General features: G+C 39.2%; 1 protein-coding gene across 1 annotated transcript in view; it reads right to left on the reverse strand.

Annotated features, from left to right (window-relative positions):
* Window positions 1–12,533, reverse strand: part of LOC128698835 (nephrin-like) — an 829,595-nt gene that overhangs the window by 57,455 nt on the left and 759,607 nt on the right. The gene's annotated exons all lie outside the window — the stretch shown is intronic.

The raw sequence follows: 12,533 nt of genomic DNA on the forward strand, positions 1-12,533 counted from the left end.
CATTCACTCCTATCAAATACGCTCACGCATGCTTGCCCTCATACATGACATCACTGCCTCCAGCCTTCTCCTCGCTACAACATTCATCACCCATGCTTCACACTCATATAAGAGTGTTGGCATAACTATCCTCTCATACATTCCCCTCTTTGCTTCCAATGACAAAGTTCTTTGTCTCCACAGACTCCTAAGTGCACCGCTCACCCTTTTTGCCTAATAATTTTATGACTCGCCTCATCCCTCGTAGACCCATCTGTTGACACGTCCACTCCTAAATATCTGAATATATTCACCTCTTCTATACTCTCTCCCTCCAATCTGATATCCAATCTTTCATCACCTAATCTTTTCGTTATCCTCACCTCCTTACTCTTTCCTATATTCACTTTTAATTTTCTTCTATTACATATCCTACCAAATTTATCCACCAACCTCTGCAACTTCTCTTCAGAATCTCCCAAAAGCACCGTGTCATCAGCAAAGAGCAACTGTGACAACTCCCACTTCGTGTTTGATTCTTTATCTTTTAACTCCACACCTCTTGCCAAGACCCTAGCATTCACTTCTCATACAACCTCATCTATAAATATATTAAACAACCACAGTGACGTCACACATCCTTGGCTAAGGCCTACTTTTACTGGGAAATAATCTTCCTCTCTCCTACATACTCTAACTTGAGCCTCACTATCCTCGAAAAAACTCTTCACTGCTTTCAGTAACCTACTTCCTATACCATACACCTGCAACATCTGCCACATTGCCCCCCTATCCACCCTGTCATATGCCTTTTCCAAATCCACAAATGCCACAAAAACCTCTTTAGCCTTATCTAAATACTGTTCATCTATATGTTTCACTGTAAACACTTGGTCTACACATCTCCTACCTTTGCTAAAGCCGCCTTGTTCATCTGCTATCCTACTCTCTGTCTTACTCTTAATTCTTTCAATAATAACTCTACCATACACTTTACCAGGCATACTCAACAGACTTATTCCCCTATAATTTTTGCACTCTCTTTTGTCCCCTTTGCCTTTATACAAAGGAACTATGCATGCTCTCTGCCAATCCCTAGGTACCTTACCCTCTTCCATACATTTATTAAATAATTGCACCAACCACTCCAAAACTATATCCCCACCTCATGTTAATATTTCTGTCTTTATCCCATCAATCCCAGCTGCCTTAGTCACTTTCATTCTACCTACTGCCTCACGAACTTCCCCCACACTCACAACTGGCTCTTCCTCACTCCTACAAGATGTTGTTCCTCCTTGTCCTATACACGAAATCACAGCTTCCTTATCTTCATCAACATTTAACAATTCCTCAAAATATTCCCTCCATCTTCCCAATACCTCTAACTCTCCATTTAATAACTCTCCTCTCCAATTTTTAACTGACAAATCCATTTGTTCTCTAGGCTTCCTTAACTTGTTAATTTCACTCCAAAACGTTTTCTTATTTTCAACAAAATTTGTTGATAACATCTCACCCACTCTCTCATTTGCTCTCTTTTTACATTGCTTCACCACTCTCTTAACCTCTCTTTATCCCTCCATATGCTCTTCCCTCCTTACATCACATCTACTTTGTAAAAACCTCTCTCATATGCTAACGTTTTCTCTCTTACTGCTCTCTTTACATCATCATTCCACCAATCGCTCCTCTTCCCTCCCGCACCCACTTTCCTGTAACCACAAACTTCTGCTAAACACTCTAGCGCTACATTCCTAAACCTACCCCATACATCTTCGATCCCATTGCCTATACTCTCACTATCCCATCCTCCAATAGTTGTTTATATCTTATCCTAACTGCCTTCTCTTTTAGTTTATAAACCTTCACCTTTCTCTTACCTGATGCTTCTATTTTCCTTGTATCCCATCTACCTTTCACTCTCACTGTAGCTAAAACTAAAAAGTGATCTAATATATCTGTGGCCCCTCTATAAACATGTACATCCTGAAGTCTGCTGAACAGTATTTTATCTACCAATACGTCTTTGAGCAAACTACTGTCATTACGCCCTACAACATATCTTGTGTTTTCTTTTTTTCTTAAAATATGTATTACCTATAACTAAACTCCTTTCCATACAAAGCTCAATCAAAGGGCTCCCATTATCATTTACACCTGGCACCCCAAACTTACCTACCACACCCTCTCTAAAAGTTTCTCCTACTTTAGCATTTAGATCCGTTACCACAATTACTCTCTCACTTGGTTCAAAGGTTCCTATACATTCGCTTAACATTTCTCAAAATCTCTCTGTCTCCCCTACACTCCTCTCTTGTTATTATTATAATTATTATTACTGTGTGATGTTTTTAACCTTCGCCTTCCCACAACTTTGAAAATAGTGAGAATCAGGCGACGAGAATGAATAAGAAGGGTAATTTTAGTAATCATAAAAAGCAATACTGTATTTAAACATATTCAGAATTATTCAAATAGATGTTAAATATCTGAAAATTGTTAACAGTAAGAACATTCTTGGTTATTGAGACTGTGTTAATGTGTTTAGCTTAAAGTTATTGTTATGTTATTGTTATATCATTGCTCTGTGTCTGCTTAATGTTTTAGTGTTCTCAATTTATTGTAATGAGTTAATAGTAATAAATGGTAATCAGTTGTTGTATAGCATTGTTAAGAAAAAAAAAAATTAAGGTGATGTTCACGAGGAGTGTTCTGAAAAGTTCAAATTTTGTAGGACGAAAGGAATGTGAACTTGTTAACACAGAGATATCAGCTTCATATTCTATGTTGAGCTCAGTTTCCAGCGCTGTGATACTAAACTGCTGAGAGGTGAGCTAATAATGTTTGGTAATGTGTGTAACGTCTATCAAGCTTGTGAAAGGAGTTTAAGATTATAGTGAGAGAAAAGTTAGCTTCCGCAACCAATTAATAAAACTCAGTTGACAGTGTTAGACAAATTTCGTCTGTTACAGGAAATATATTTATTTGCACCTTGTCACACACGCTATTATATATTTTTAATATCTGCCGTCTCTCACCGACGCAGGGTGCCCTGAAAAAGAAGAATCATTTCTCCATCCCTCACCATCATGAAAGAGCGAGTCTATATTACAGCTCAGATGCAAGTCCAAACAGCAGTGTTCCTAACACTCCTCTAGGATTCAAGTCCGACTAAAGGTTTTTCCTTCATCCCTTCATAAATGTTACTTTGCTAGCACTCCAACAACAAGACAAGTCATAAAAATCATTTGCTTCCGCTCAAAAACGCTCACACATGCCTGTTGAACATCCAAACTCCCTCACATGCAAAATCTCTCTTACCCACTCTCCCCAACTTTTCCTAGGACGAGCCCTACCCATCCTTTCCTCCATTTTAGATACATAAACTCTCCAAAATATCTCAATAATCCCTCCTCAACCCTCTTCATAATACTTTTATTAAGTTTCCCTAATCTCTAAACTATGAAACCTTTGCATAATATTCACACCACACACTGCCCGTCTCCTCCTTGTTGCAACGTTTAAAATCCATCCTTCACACCCAGATAAAAGCTTTGTTGCCACTATACTCTGACACGTTCTCCTTTTTTGTCTCAGTGTATAAGATTCTTTGTCTCTACAAATGCCTCAGTACATTACTCACTTTTTGCCCTCACTATTTCTATGTCACTTCTTTCAGAAACCCATCCACCGACAAACTCCACTCCCAAATATGTGAACACATTCGCTTCTTCCTTCTAGGGTGATATTCAGTTTTTCTGTTGCTCTCATTATCTTTTTCCTACATTAACTTTTAATTTCCCTCTGAAAGTGGTGTCCCATAGCTCGGTTGGTAGTGCACTCAACTCACATACTGAGTCCGTGATTCGATCCCCGGTAAGGGTGGATACCTGCTGTCCCTATTCATCTAGCAGTAGTATGTATCTGGGTGTTAGCTGACTTTTGTGAGTCACATCCTGGGAACAATATTATTCTAAGTTGTTTTCTATATAGCATGTCACCGATGTCAATAGGTCTGTATAAGTTGTATCATGTACTCGTAGAAATAAATATTATTATTATTATTATTATTATTATTATTATTATTATTATTATTATTATTATTATTATTATTATTATTATTATTATTATTGTTGTCCTCCCAAATTCGTATACCAACCCTTGCAACTTCTCTTCCGAATCTCCCAAAAGCACAGTGTCATCGGCAAAAAGGAACTATAACAAACCCCATTTTGTCTCAAAATCTTTATCTTTTAATCCCATGCCATTGCCCAGTACCATATTATTTAGTTCTTCACAGCCCAAACTATAAATATGATAAACAACCATGGTGATACAACATATCCTTCTCTAATGCCTTCTTTTACTGGAAAACAATCTGACTCTCTTTCTCCTCCATACCGTAATCAAAGCCTCACAATAAACGTAAAAACTCACCTGCTTTACGTAGCCCCTCTTCTACAGACTTGTAACATCTACCAAAATGGTCCATATCCATCCAATCTTACGTCTTTTCTGAATTCATAAATGGGAAAAAAACTTCCTAACTTTTATTGTTTATTGTAAGCAAGAGAGTGTGATCGACAGTGTGCAGTCCCTGTGTAGTATACAGTAACTGCCTCTCACCCCTGTCCCCGGGCTTGCCCTGTGTGTAGTGTACAGTGACCCTCCGGCGCCTCCCATTATCCATCACCCTGGGAATCCTCCACCCAACTACTGTGCCTCCACCATTCAACTCCCCGCCTCACCCACCCAACTCCCAGCGACACCCCAACTGTAGAGGGTACTTTCCCCCTCCCAGCCAAGATGCCAGCAATGTCACAGGATATCCCGGGTCGCCAGGAACTTCCACGATAGAGCCAACGCCGTGGAAATCGACCACGAGGCAACTGTCAGGTAGCCTCGTAACTGCTTGACAAAACTCCTGGAGAGCGAAACGTTGCCACAATAAAATGTTACATTAGTTGCATTTGTGTCCTTTTACTTAACACAAACTGTCAGGTGTGCCGCTGGGGGTGCGCACTCAATCCCTCAAATCTCATCATCAGTGCACACAGTGGATGTCTAAGCCCCCTGAGAACTCCAAGTGGAAACAACCGACAGCCCTTCGCAGCAGACAGAGCTGACAGCTACCGTGACTTCATTTATGTTCATGGAATGTCCTTGTGAGAACTAGTTCTATGCTAGAGGGCTAGAGAACCGTATGGAAATATAACCGTGAGTGAAAAACACGATGATATCCTCATAATGGATGTAGTAACACTAAATTGATTCCCGATCAGAAGGAACTTGAGAGTCAGCAGAAAATTTCACTCCCATCCATTACAATGTTTTCGAGATCTTCCAGTTTACCTTCGCCAGTAATTTAGGTTCCAGGCTCATGCTTCAGCTTCATATTGTTCCACACTATGTTGGAGAGGAGTCTCCTCCTTCTTCCTCTACTGGGGAAAGTAGATGGAATCCAGGACGGGGTGGCCCTGGCTTGGATACTGAAGATTATAGTGCAGTCCCAGAACCTGCAGAAATTGACAACACACCTCCCAACAATTCTCAACCAAAGATGAATTTGTGCAAATATTATGCTTTGGGCATCTGTAAGCATGGAATAACAGGGGAAAAAAATGGGACATGCAACTTTGACCATCCCAAAAAATGTAGCGACCTCCTGTCTAAAGGAGTGTGTCGTTCTTCTTCCTGTACTTTCTTTCACCCAAAAATGTGCCACTCCTCGGTCCTCCAGAAGCAGTGTTACAACATCGAATGCCCTGCATACCATCTAAAAGGGACCAGGAGGCACAGACCCCACAAGACAAACAATAGTAGCTACGACAACCCAACTCCAGGTGATTTTTTAGTGGCAGGAAACGAAAAAAGAAAATGGAAGGAAATAAAAATAGTCCACCACCTTGGAGCCTTGTTGGACTGGAGGCGCACCCAGTGGCCACCCATGGCCCTCCAGAATTACAACTACTGATGCCAATAACAAAATCCCCCCAACAAACACAGAATACAACCTCGTTCATATTTGCTAATATACAGGGCCTTAAGCCATCCACCAACAACAAAATACCTTTTATCAGTGGACTTCTAGAGGAGTCTAATGCAATGTTTGCAGCCTTCACAGAGACTCACACAAAAGATCACTTTGACAGTGAAATATGGATAAGTGGTTACAACCTTTTTAGATGCGACAGAAAAAACAGGCAACAAGGGGGGGTTGGCCTGTATGTCAAAGAGTCCCTTATCTGCACGGAGTTGCTGAACACCACAAATGAGGTAGTTGAAGTTCTATCAATAAAGATCGAGAACCAAAACCTAGTCATTGTGGTTGTATACAAGACACCAGATGCAACCTCACAACAGTTCAAGGAACAGCTACTGAAAATTGATTACTGTTTGGAAAACCTTCCAGCTCCATCCCCAAACATCTTACTGCTTGGTGATTTCAACCTAAGGCATACAAAATGGAAGAATGTAGCAAATAATGTTATAGCTGAAACAATCCCCGGAGGTAGCGCAGATGATAGGTCACACACACATGAGCTACTAAGTCTCTGCGAAAAACACACCTTAAGCCAGCAGATAGTGGAGCCAACAAGACTAGAAAACACACTTGACCTTATCTTCACAAATAATTAGGACCTGATAAGAGACATAAGAATATCAAAAACAACTAATTCCGATCACAACCTAATCGAAGTCCAGACGTACATGCATAGGGGTCCTGATCAGCAGAATGCATGTACCTGTGAAGGTGTCTTCACAAAATACAACTTCAACAACAAGAACATCAACTGGGACCAGGTAAACCATGTCCTAAACGAAACATGTTGGGAAGATGTCTTAAATGACATGGATCCAAACCAGTGCCTTGAAAGGATCAACTTCCTGGTAGCCGAAGCATGTTCTAGGCATATTCCCCTAAGAAAGAAGAAGAGCAGGAGTAAACTGGAGAGAAAAAGACGCTCCCTCTACAGAAGACGACGAAGACTCACTGAGCTCCTCAGGAGTGCTAGAACATCTGATACACGAAAGGAGGCGCTGACCAGGGAAGTGGAAACTATCGAACTTAAGCTAAATGACTCTTACAGGAACCAGGAGAGGCAGGAGGAGCTTAAAGCTATTAGTGAAATTGAAAGAAATTCAAAATATTTCTTTTCATATGCCAAAAACAAGGCAAATACCACATCTAGTATCGGGCCCTTACTCAGACAGGATGGGACTTACACAGATGACAACAAGGAAATGAGTGAAATATTGAAATCTCAGTACGACTTTGTGTTTAGTGAACCACTAATCGGTCTGAGGATCGACGACCCAAATGATTTCTTCATGAATGAGCCTAAAAACTCCATAAATGTATGCCAGATTTCCGACATTACCATAACTCCGATAGATTTCGAAAAAGCCATTGACAACATGCATATGCACTCAGCCCCGGGCCCAGACTCGTGGAACTCTGTTTTCATTAAGAACTGCAAGTAACCCCTCTCGTGTGCCCTAAGTACACTATGGAGGAGGAGCTTGGACATGGGTGAAATTCCACAGTCACTTAAAACAACGGATATAGCCCCACTCCATAAAGGTGGCAGCAAAGCATTAGCTAAGAACTATAGACCAATAGCTCTGACGTCCAACATCATAAAAATCTTTGAAAGAGTGCTAAGAAGCAGGATTGAAAATCACCTGGATTCCCAAAATCTGCACAATCAAGGGCAACATGGGCTCAGGGCAGGTCGCTCCTGCCTCTCACAACTACTGGATCACTATGACATGGCCTTGGATGCACTGGAAGAAAATCAGAATGCAGATGTAATATACACAGACTTTGCAAAAACATTTGACAAATGCGATCATGGCGTAATAGCCCATAAAATACGTGCTAAAGGAATAACTGGGAAAGTGGGGAGATGGATCTTCAACTTCCTAACAAATCGAACACAAAGAGTAGTTGTCAACAGAGTTAAATCGGAGGCTGCCATAGTGAAGAGCTCTGTTCCACAAGGCACAATACTCGCCCCATCTTATTCCTTATCCTCATATCAGACATAAACAGAGATATACACCACAGCACCGTATCATCCTTTGCGGATGATACTAGGATCTGCATGAGGCTGTCATCTGCTGAGGACGTGGTTAATCTACAAGAAGATATAAACAAAGTTTTCCAATGGGCAACGGTAAACAATATGATGTTCAATGAGGACAAATTCCAACTACGTTATGGAAAACTGGAGGAGATAATAACTAGAACAGAGTATACTACTGACTCCGGCCATACAATAGAGCGGAAAACTAATGTAAGGGACCTGGGAGTAGTAATGTCTGAGGATCTCACTTTCAAGGATCACAACAGTGCCACGATCGCACGTGCAAAGAAAATGATAGGATGGATAATGAGAACTTTCAAAACGAGAGATGCCAAGCCCATGATGATCCTTTTCAAATCACTTGTTCTCTCTAGGCTGGAATACTGCTGTACATTAACATCTCCATTCAAAGCAGGTGAAATCGCAGATCTAGAGAGTGTACAGAGATCCTTTACTGCACGTATAAGTTCTGTCAAGCACCTTAACTACTGGGAACGCTTGGAAGCACTTGACCTGTACTCGTTGGAACGCAGGAGGGAGAGATATATCATAATCTACACTTGGAAAATCTTGGAAGGAATGGTCCCAAATCTGCACACAGAAATCACTCCCTACGAAAGTAAAAGACTGGGCAGGCGATGCAAAATGCCCCCAATAAAAAGTAGGGGCGCCATTGGTACACTAAGAGAAAACACCATAAGTGTCCGGGGCCCAAAACTGTTCAACAGCCTCCCATCAAGCATTAGGGGAATTGCCAATAAGCCCCTGGCTGCCTTCAAGAGAGAGCTGGACAGATACCTAAAGTCAGTGCCGGATCAGCCGGGCTGTGGCTCGTACGTTGGACTGCGTGCGGCCAGCAGTAACAGCCTAGTTGATCAGGCCCTGATCCATCGGGAGGCCTGGTCATGGACCGGGCCGCGGGGGCGCTGATCCCCGGAATAACCTCCAGGTAACCTCCAGGTAACCTCCAGGATGAACGACTGACCATCTCAAAAACTTTTTCACCAAGGTTGATAGACTGATTACATCTTCACTTCACTACTACACCTGCTACCTTTGCATTTGACTGAAGAAGCCTACTGTGTAGGCGAAACACTTCAATAATAAAAATACCTAACTGTTGCACATAAGTATTAATCATCAGCTTATCGGTATTTTATACCATTTACAACATACCATTTTCAACATCGGGGAAGCTATTCCCGAGTGTTTGGCTGTGATAATGTCTGTTGAGAAACACACAGTTTCACATGATGTTATTGCCTCGTTTCCTGCCGAAGTGTGGTGGAGAAATGGCTATAAGCTAACTGTTATAGTTATAAGCTTTCTCTTCTTGTGGGAGTGTTGATAATTTTTTTTTTTGTAAATATTTCTGGTGTGATTTTATTGCAATCACTTAGCCTTCTTCCCAAATATATGTACATGTGACCCTGTATCCTTCTCATGTGATTTACTAATTCTAAATATTGTATCCTGTGCTGAATGAATATAGGTATGAGGTATTGTATGTGATTGTTATGCTGAGTACATCCTTAGGTAACCGGTTCTCATATGAGTATTTACCGAGGTTTTTAAGTGTAATTGATCTATATTCTTTTGAACGAAATTATAATCCTGAGGTTTGAAATTTTTTTTTTGTTTATTAATCTCTAAGGGTTATATAGATAATTTCCATTTATTTTTAAGAGATCCATCAATAGTTTGTACGATTGAGTTCAAGACAGTTCCACTAATGAGCCGTACAACTGGTAGGCCGCCTAGCGATCATTTAGAGGCGATACTATCATGAGGATCAGCCTACCAGACACTTAATTTTGTTATTTGTAACCATTCGATTTTATATTGCAAGAAGTCGAATATTTCTGCCTACTTGCCTGGGACTAGCTTAATATTTTTGTACCCCCCTAACTGGGCAGATTGTGGCAGCTTATCCTAAGGCAGGGGTGGGCAACCCTTAGCACGTGTGCCAAACCTGGCAGGCCACCGACTTCTTTCCGGTACGCTAACCTCTGGTCTCATCTCAAAAAAACAAAAAAAAAATTGCGACATTTATCATGTATCCGTCCCAAGAAAAGAGGGGAAATAGTCCCCATATATTTCCAGAGATTTTGTATCAAAGATATGGCCGACTTGGCACGTACACCTTTAACTCTTTCGTTTCTCCATTTTCTGTTTCCCTCCAGCCGACGGCAGCCTGAAGAAGTGTAGTCACCCCTCTCGCTCATGTATTTATCCAGCCGAGATTTGAAACTACCGAAGGTTTTAGCTTCAGAAACCCTACTATATATATATATATATATATATATATATATATATATATACTCCTATCAAACACGCTCACGCATATATATATATATATATATATATATATATATATATATATATATATATATATATATATATATATATATATATATATATATATATATATATATATATATATATGCAAAACAACCACTGTGAAACAATAGAGAAATTCCAAGCGTTTTCCTGACTACTCACATTATTGTTCCTTGATAATGTGAGTAGTCACGAAAGCGCTTGGAATTTCTCTATTCTTTCACAGTGGTTGTTTTGCAAATTCTGAAATCACCTGTTTACTGTGATCTTATTGCATATATATATATATATATATATATATATATATATATATATATATATATATATATATATATATATATATATATATATATATATATATATATATATATATATATATATATATATATATATATATATATATATATATATATATGCAAAACAACCTCTCTGAAAGAATAGAGAAATTCCAAGCGCTTCGTGACTACTCACATTATCACGGAACTATGTGATAATGTGAGTAGTCACGAAAGCGCTTGGAATTTCTCTATTCTTTTAGAGTGGTTGTTTTGCATATTCTGAAATCACCTGTTTACTGTGATCTTATTGCATATATATATATATATATATATATATATATATATATATATATATATATATATATATATATATATATATATATATATATATATATATATATATATATATATATATATATATATATATATATATAGTAGGGTTACTGAAGCTAAAACCTTGTTGTGCCGAATAGGTAAAACTGGTCAATTAGCAAGCACTCATTTAAAATTAAGTCCTTTCTAAAATTTTCTCTTTTACATTTTAAGATATATTTTTTTCATTTATGTTAATAAAAACTAATGATTTTGTACCAAAAGAACCTTAGGAAACTTACCTAACCTTAATATAACAAGTGCAATTTAATTTACCCTAATCCAACTAAATATATTTTAGATAAGTTTACAGTAATTTAATAACAAACAAACTCAATGAAATATATTTTTTTCGTTAGGTTCAGAATGAATTTTGCGAAATTGTTGCATACAAAAATTATCGCTTGCCTTATTCGGCAAGAAGAGCACTGCTATTTAAGGCAAAATCGCAAGTTTTACCTATTCGGGACGACATATATATATATTAATGCTGTGGTCGAGCCTGGAACCCTCGAGCATTAACATGCTACCCGGGCAGCCTGTTAAAACTCGAGACGCCCTAATCAACTGGACCACCAATCTCATATAACAGGCGTCTAGGTGCACTGCACTAGGCACAGCATAATCAACTAACACCTAGGTACCTATTTGCTTCTAAATTAACTGGGACAACAAGTGAAAATCATTGAATTGCCCATATATCTGGCCCTCACTAATAGATGAACTTCAACTGTTAGCTTACACCAGGGTACTTTTTAAGTGATCATTACAGCAAGTGTAAAAACCTAACATGAAGGTACAGGTAATCACCTGCTAGGTGATCCGGGGAAGCAAGTGTAAAGAATAATTAAGTCTCTCCCAGGGCCTTTCATTTGGGTGTTTTATTCACTACCACAGAGGTTTAGCTTTGTTCTCGGCCTCACCTTCTAACCCAACCATGTAGTTGTGAGACATTAATGGAACGATATCTTCGTACGACATATACAATTTATATGCAATTAAATAGCGGAAAGATGCTGAGGCTCTTCCATTTGCATCAGAAATCTCATTGCATGTGACGGGCTAGTGGAAATAAGAATATGGGTTTCCTACAAGCTAGGGAGCTAGTAATGCTGATTAGTAACAAATGCTGTAGAACAGGTCACAGTTTACGTTGACATTGATTATTAAACTAATTGACACTACTTCGTTATGGATCATTTTTAACTAGCAAGTGATAGCGATCCACTGGGGTGTAATATCTAGGTTTCCCACTATATTAGTGTTTTTTGTTGTGATTTAAAGATTTGGTACAAAACCATGAGAAAGGATTTAAGTGAGATATACTTTCAGGTATTAGTATTTTCCTACACATGACATGAGCGATTTTTCCATTTGGGACCCACTGGCGAAATGGACCAAAACAACTAAGTTCCTTGATGCTGGTGAAGGGTTATTTCCTCAAAGAAGATACTCTTCCTCTCATCAAACC

Source organism: Cherax quadricarinatus, chromosome 59 (assembly GCF_038502225.1).
Source record: "Cherax quadricarinatus isolate ZL_2023a chromosome 59, ASM3850222v1, whole genome shotgun sequence".
Taxonomy (NCBI): Eukaryota; Metazoa; Arthropoda; class Malacostraca; order Decapoda; family Parastacidae; genus Cherax; species Cherax quadricarinatus.